We start from the raw sequence: 7690 nt of genomic DNA, 5'->3' as shown, positions 1-7690 counted from the left end.
CGCAGTGACCCTTGCTGTAATCCTCTCTCCTGATTTTTAATGTAAGGGTGCAGATCATTAGGATGGGGTGGAAAGATGGAGCCAGGAGATAGGGGGGTGGGGGTGGGGGTGGAGACATTAGGCAGAAGGGGAGAAGTGGGGGGGGTTGGAATCTAGATAGCTGGAGCACATGGGCTGGGGAGGAGGCTCAGTCGTAGAGCGCTTGCCTTGCATGCATGAGGCCCTGGGTTCGATTCCCCAGCACCACATAAGCAAAAAGAAAAAAGCCGGAAGTGGCGCTGTGGATCAAGTGGTAGAGCGCTAGCCTTGAGCTTAAAAAGCTGAGGGACAGTGCCCAGGCCCAGAGTTCAGGCCCCACGACCGGACCCCCCCCCCAAAAAAAGAAAAAAGAATAGATAGCTGGAGCTCTTGGCGAAGACAATGGCATTTAACTAGAAAATCATCATTCACCCAGACGCCTACCCACCCTCCCACCTGCCCCCTGCCAGGATCCCCCAATAAAACCTGTTTGATGATGGAGGGGAAAGAGGCCGCCTTCTTTGTTAGAAGTCTTCCCCCCCCCCAAAAAAAAGCATTATTTTTCAGATCCGTTTTTTGGGGTGAGAGACCCAAAAATAAATGAATAAAGAATCACTTGAAGGGAATGAATAGTAGAGACCCCTTTTGTGTGTGTGTGTGTGGTCCGGGAAGGGGACAGGGGTGCGGGGAGCCCCTTGAGCCCTGTGAGGAGTGGGGGGGGGCACGGCCGGCGCGGGGCTCACCTGTATGGGTAAGAGCCGAACCTGTAGCCCGGCCGGTCAGGGCAGCGGCCAGCATTGGTGGGTGGCTCAGGCCTGGGGTGCTGCCTGTCATATCCACTTGGGAGGGAGCCAGGGAGCTTGCATGGAAATCTGGCCCTGGGGTCCGAGGGCACGGTGGGGCGGCCCCAGCATGGGTGGCGGGGTGGCGGGCCGGTGGGCTGGCGGGCAGTCCAGTGGGTCGGTCGGTGGGTGGCCCCGGTTCCCCCCTCCAGTGGCCCGAGGGTGGGGCTCCTACTGTCGGTGGGGCTCCGCGCCTGGCTCTTCTTCCTGACCCTCCTCTTCCTCACAGAGGCTCAGCAGTGGAAGCTTGGGGTGGAGCAGCAGGGAGCCAGCTGTGTCCCCCTGGCGGCGGTGGAGCATGGCGCCGCCGCCCCTTCCTAGGGGGGGGGAAGAGAGAGAGAAAGAGGGTCAGTGTGGAGGGGGGCGTGCTCCAGGAGACATCCCAAGTGGGTAGCAGTGGAGGGGGAGAACCGCACCCCGAGTGCGTGTGTGTGTGTAAGGGGGGGCGCAGGGCAGCGCCGGGACGGGCGACCCGAGGGGGTCGGGGGGCGGGGGGGGGGGGAGGCGCGCACACGGGCACGCGCGGGCCAGCACCGGCAGTCACTCACACTGGCTTCGGCTGATGCGGCCGAAGCCCCGGGCTGTGGGGGCTGACAGGTAGGGGGCACCCGGATCATGGCTGCGCTGGCGGCTGCGGCGGTGGCGGCGGCGGGGCCTCCTCCTCCTCCTCTCATTCCTCCTTTATCTCCTTCCTCCTCTCCTTCCTCCTTTTCCTCCTTCCTCCTCTTCTTCCTCCTCTCCTTCCTCCTCCTCCTACCCTGGCTTGTGCAGACAGCTCTGCAGGTGCCCGTGCCACAACCGGGGCTCCGCTCGCAGGCCTGTGCTGGCTCACACACGCTCAGCCCCGCAGGCCCCCGCCGTGCTCCCGCCCCCCCCCCCCCGCGCGCGCTGCCGCTGCCATTCCCCCCGCCCTTACGCATATGCGCACTGCCCGCTGTCCCCTGCGCACGCCCCCACCACCATCCCCCTTGCGCACTGTCCCGCCCCTTCTGCACGCACGCGTCCTCAGGGGCTTCACCTGCCATGCCAGCCCCGTGCAGGACCCGGGAGAAGGGAGGGATCCCCAGGGCCCAGGGGGATCCCCAGGGCCCAGCCCCGGCCCCGCCCCCGAAACCCGCAGAGAACCACAACAAGCCCCCCGGGATCCCCTCGACCCCCAAAACCCGCAGAGATCGACAGCGAGGTCCCCGCAGCCCAGCCCCGCCCCCCGCAGGCCCGACCCTGGGCGCTCACCGCGGCTCCGTGCGCGCGGGCGGGGGTTGGGGTCAAGGGTCGGGCCGCCTCCCTCCCGTGGCAGGTTTACCTCAGTTGGTTGATTGGCGTCTGGAGCACTCTGGGAGGAACCGGGCGGCGCGGCAGCACCCCAGGACCGCACAGGAGGCCGGGCCATGGCTGGATTTGGGGTTCACACCCCCGAGGCTGCACACACAGCACACGCAGGCGCGTGCCCCACCAGCGGGCCTGCACCCCCGCCTCTGCCCTGCGGGATCGCGAGCACCCTAGCTGGGGGCGGCGGCCCACATCAAGCGCCAGGCACTGGGTCGAACTGGGGGATACCCGAGGCCAAACCCCAGTTGGCGGAGCCTCCTGCTGGCCGCTGAGGCGATGAAGGGGCCCAGGCCGTGGGCGGGGCTGCCCCTGGGTGCCTCTGATTGGCTAAACTCCTCCGTGGGGGCCTCTGATAGGTTGAGAGGTATGATTGACAGGCGGTAATTTGCATACGGTGGCCTTGGCCAGGTGGCCAGGCGCATGCTAGGCTTGGTTCCAGCCTTTTAGGAGCCTAGGCGCAGCCGAGGGCCACCGCCATCTCCCCTGGAACCCGTATCAGAGCCCAGGCTGGGAAGTCTGCGGGGTTCTCCAGAGTTCCAGCTAACCAGCACAAAACCCGGAGTGGAGCTGTGGTTCAAGCGGTGCAGCGCCAGCCTCAAGGGGAAAGTGCAGCCTGCAGGCCCAAAATTCAAGGCCCGGAGTTTGATCCCTGGGAAGGTGCAGACTGAGATAAGTGCAAGCAGGATGGGGGGTCCAGGGCACCCCGCAGTCCCCAGCCTCCCCGACACTCGAGCTGGAATCACACCTGTCACGCCTGTTCACACGGTTCACAGTTCACACCCGCTCGTTCGCGTGCAGACCGTCTGTCTCGGGTGGGTGCTCTGTCGCCAAGCCAGGCCCCGGCCCACTTTGCACCGGCTTCCTGTGCAGGACCTAGCAGGACTGCGGCCCGCTGGTTCTAGACTTCTCCTTAAAATCGGAATGGCAACCCGGCTTTGTCCACAGGGGACTATGTCCAGCCGATTTTGCTGCCCCTTGCTGGGCCTCCAGACTCCGGCCTCCAGATCTCAGCGAGGACTCCAGACATGATCCTCCAGATCTCAGCCTCCTGTGTAACTAGGATGACAGGTGTGAGCCACTGACACCCGGCTACTTTTACACATTTTTACAAACAACTTGGCCTCTGTGAACCACAGACCTTTCATTAAAACTATATCAGGAGCCAGGCAGCTTTTTCAAATCTGAAACGCCATTCCTTGATGTGACAAATTATGATGTCCTGGCACACCTCCTCACCACCCCAAAGGAAAGTGCGTTCTAATGAGACAAGGGGTCTGACTGTATTCCCCAGCAATGCTTATTGAGAAAAACAAATTCTCACCGAGGACTGAGAGAGAGGCAATGCCAGATACATACATACATACATACATACATACATACATACATACATACATACATACATACATACATGCATGCATGCATGCATGCAATACAGAGTGCCTCTTTCTGTATGTCTATAATGTATATGCATATACGTTAGCTTGTATTAGTATTACAGGTGTTTCATTGTACATTTCCACACAGATTATCAATATATTGCAGTCCCACCCCTTCTAGCACTCTTTCTCCCCTTCCCAGAACAATTTCAACAGGTTTTTTCCTTCCACTTTCACAGTTGCCAGCAATCTACTTTAATCCATTTATCTATCCCACAGCTTCACATCCAGAAAGAGCAAGGAGATGAACAGGGCAATTGTGACTTGTTCTTGTACCAGAAAGTCTTTCTCTCTCTGGGGCAAGCTACCAACAACCTAAGTCTCTAAGGAGCTGATTCGAGCTTCATAAATAACATCTCACTAAACCCGTTTCCAGTTCAACTTGCGCTTGCATTCAGCTTCATCTCCAGAGTGCTCAGCATCACTTTCAAAATACCCAGCCAAAGGGGCTGGGGGTAGGGTGGGGGTGGAGAAGGGGACAGGGAAAACTAGGTTGAGATCACCAAGGATCATGATTAAAATATCCTTGGGCCAGGCACTGGTGTCTCATGCCTGTCATCTCAACTACTCAGGAGGCTGAGATCTGAGGATTGGCTGTTCAAAGCCAGCCCGGGCAGGAAAGTCCATGAGATTCTGATCTCCAATGAACCACCAGAAACCAGAAGTGGAGTTGTGGTTCAAGTGGTAGAGCACCAGCCTTGGGTGAAAAAGCTCAAAGACAGTACCCAGGCCCTGAGTTCAAGCCTCAGGACCAGCATATACACCAAATATACATAAATGTATAAGCAAAAATCAATAATGACCATTATTGACCATGATTCATTATATAAATCATTACTCCCTTGGGATGCCCCACATAGTGAACAATGGAAACAAAAGGTTTTTCATGCAAGTCATAAATGCTGAAGGAATGACAGGAGAAAATTGCTAATTTCCAACCTCACGTGTAATAATTATCAGTGAATGCTAGTAAATGCTTTTCCGATGATAGCCGTAGGCAAGGCACAGTTACTTGTGTCTGAGTCGCTTTCTTTTGTTCCTTCTGGATTAGCATAAATTAATTGCACATAGGGATTTTATTGTCATATTTACATCTATGTGTCTAGTGTACTAACATCAAATTGCCTGAGCTTTTTTCATTCAAGGTTGCCACTCTACCACTTGAGCCACAGCTCCACTTTTGGTTTTGTTGGTAGTTCCTTGGAGATAAGAGTCTCCCGGACTTTTCCTGCCCAGGCTGGCTTTCAACTGTGATCCTCAGATCTCAGCTTCCTGAGTCTCTGGGATGACAGGTATGTAACTTTTTTAAAATTCAATCATAATAAAAGGCTAAAAGGACCCGAGTTCAATTCCCTGTACAAGCACAAAAAAATTAAAAATTTTAATTTTCCCAGTGTATAAGAATGTGGGGCTTTCTGACAGTGGATATTTCTGTGTGTCTTTAGAGATTTTTTTCATTGTGGTTTTCATTTCACTTTCTGGAACGTTTTTGGTTTTAGAGGATGCTGCTACACTCCTGGGAAGAGATTTTCCTTGGCTCCTTGTCCTGTGCCCCCTTTATCTGGGTTTGAGTCTGCACTAGCACTGTCAAGCTGAACGTAGCCCATCCTTCCTCCTGAACATGTTTATTTAGCATGGTGTTATTGAAATTTTCTGAAGGCCTGGTAAAATTTGCTATTGACACCAGCTGGCACTGGGGTGGCACTGTAGGAAGATTTTTAATTACTAATTCAACCTCTATATATTTCAGACCTATTTAGACTTCTATTTCTTCTTGGGAATTTTTTTTTGAGAATTTGTATCCTTCTGGAATATTAACTATTTCACCTAACTTGCCTAATTTGTTGCATTAAATAAAAATAGCTCTGAATAGTGCCAGATGCTGGTGGCTCACACCTGTCATCCTAGCTACTCAGGACACTGAGATCTGAGGATCGTGGTTGGAAGCCAGCTCAGGCAGGAAAGTCCGTGAAACTCTGATCTCCAATGAACCACCAAGAAAAGTTGGAACTGGAGGTGTGGCTCAAGTGATAGAGCACCAGCCTTGAACCAAAGAACTTCAAGGACAGCACCCAGGCCCTGAGTTCAAGCCCCAGGACTGGCATCAAAGAGAAAGGGGTGAGAGGGAACAGAGAGAGAGAAAAGGAAGGAAGGGAAAAAAAAGACAGACATGGGAAATCCACTTGGGTCTTTGTGAGAATGATAGACAAAGTTTTGACCTAACTAAGCATTGTTCAATTGTGCCAAGATGTGGAGCACAATTTAGTGGCCCTCCTGTGGTCATTCAAGGCCTGTGGCTTTTGTGTCTCAAGTACTAGGATGTTCCCTGATGCAGTGCAGTTCAAACAGCCACAAACCAGCCAATAAGCCCCAATGCAAGGCAAGACAAGGCCTCTTAGAATCCTTCCCTGGGCTGATGGAACCCACTAGTAAAGGGCTGCTTGTCCTTCACAGGGCTGGGGGGGGGTCTGTCTGTCCCCTGTCCTCTTGTCTCTGAGGGTGGGGCCAGCTCATGTCGATCCTGAAAAGGCCCAGTTAAGTCCTGCTGTCTGAGACTGGCCAGGTGCTGAGCCGCCTTTGTGGAGGCCTTCTGCTGGAATGTTTGCAGAGAATGGAAGGCAGCAGGGTGTGCCCAAGCTATTGTGTCAGAAAAGTCACCAGCCAAGAAAGCAAGGACACATGCCCTCGACAAACACGTCCAAGCCCTGCGCCCAGAAAGGGGGCCTAGAGCTAGGAACAGCTGGGGACAGCTGGCAGCCTCAGTACACCAGCATGGAGAACATGAAGAAAACCCACAGGGGACACGATGGACAGCAAGGTGGTCCGGGCCGGCCCCAGGGATGGATTTGCTAACCTGTGCTCTTCTTCAGTCCCGGCTGGCCCAGTGAGAACAAGAACTGCCCCGTAGTCTGTATCTTCATCCCAGCCACTCAAGAGGCTGAGATTGGAGGATCGTGGTGAGAAGCTCAGCAGGAAAGTCCTTATCTCCAATGAACCTTCAAAAGGCCAGAAGTGGAGCTGTGGCTCAAGTGATAGAGCACCAGCCTTGAGCACAAAAGTGGAGAACGGTGCCCAGACCCTGAGTTCAAGACAGAGGATTGGCACTCACTCACACACACACACACACACACACACACACACACACACACACACACACACACACACACACACACTCACCCCAAAATGTTAAAATATCAAATTTGAGAAACCAAGTTAAACAGCACCCAAGACTAGATACTTCGTTTGGCCTGAGGAAGTTCACTGTGAATCTCTGAGGACACATGGGCAGCTTTTGTGATGATTTTGACCCCTGACCCCAGGAGACCATCAGGATCTCATGAAATGGTAATGTTCTTCCCAGACTCAGAGTGAGGCCCAGTGTATGATCTTTTTTCTTTTTTTTCTTTGTCGATTGTGGGGCTTGAACTCAGGGCCTGGGCACTTCCCTGAGCTCTTCTGCCCAAGGCTGGCGCTCTACCACTTGAGCCACAACTCTCTATCTGCCCTTATTTATTTATTTAATTTGGTGGTTCCTTGCAGATAAGAGTCTCATGATCTTCCCTGGCTCAGGCTGGCCTCAAACCTTGATCCACAGATCTGAGCCTCCAGAGTAGCTAGGATGACAGGCGGGAGCCACCAGCAATAGGCTGTGATGATTTCTTAAAGCAACAATAGAAAACGGATAACCGAAACTGCAGGTATCTTCCCTCTGCCCCTGCCCATCTGCCTTTTTGACACTTGTATCAACATAGAACGATTTGGAATCAACCCTGAGAGTAGCTGAGCTATGTATTCTGTCCACAGCTCCTGTCCACGGTTCCTGTCCACAGCTCCTGTCTACCTTTTGAAGCCTTGTATGAATCTGAGACAGAATAATGTTAAATAACATGTTGGGTGGCCCAGAAAGAGACCCATGCCATTAGTTAATGAGAAGAAGAGATAGTAACTAATGAAGACAACTAATTGAGTTTTTGGATCCCTGTGGAGTGGGAGGAATCCAGGAGAGCTGACCTACACTACACAGATTCACCAGAGACTTAATATGAATCAAAATGGCAATTCATC

Source organism: Dipodomys merriami, unplaced genomic scaffold (assembly GCF_024711535.1).
Source record: "Dipodomys merriami isolate MVZ:Mamm:240054 unplaced genomic scaffold, mDipMer1.0.p SCAF_1793, whole genome shotgun sequence".
In the NCBI taxonomy this organism is placed as follows: Eukaryota; Metazoa; Chordata; class Mammalia; order Rodentia; family Heteromyidae; genus Dipodomys; species Dipodomys merriami.
Note: the sequence above shows the minus strand (reverse complement) of the source record.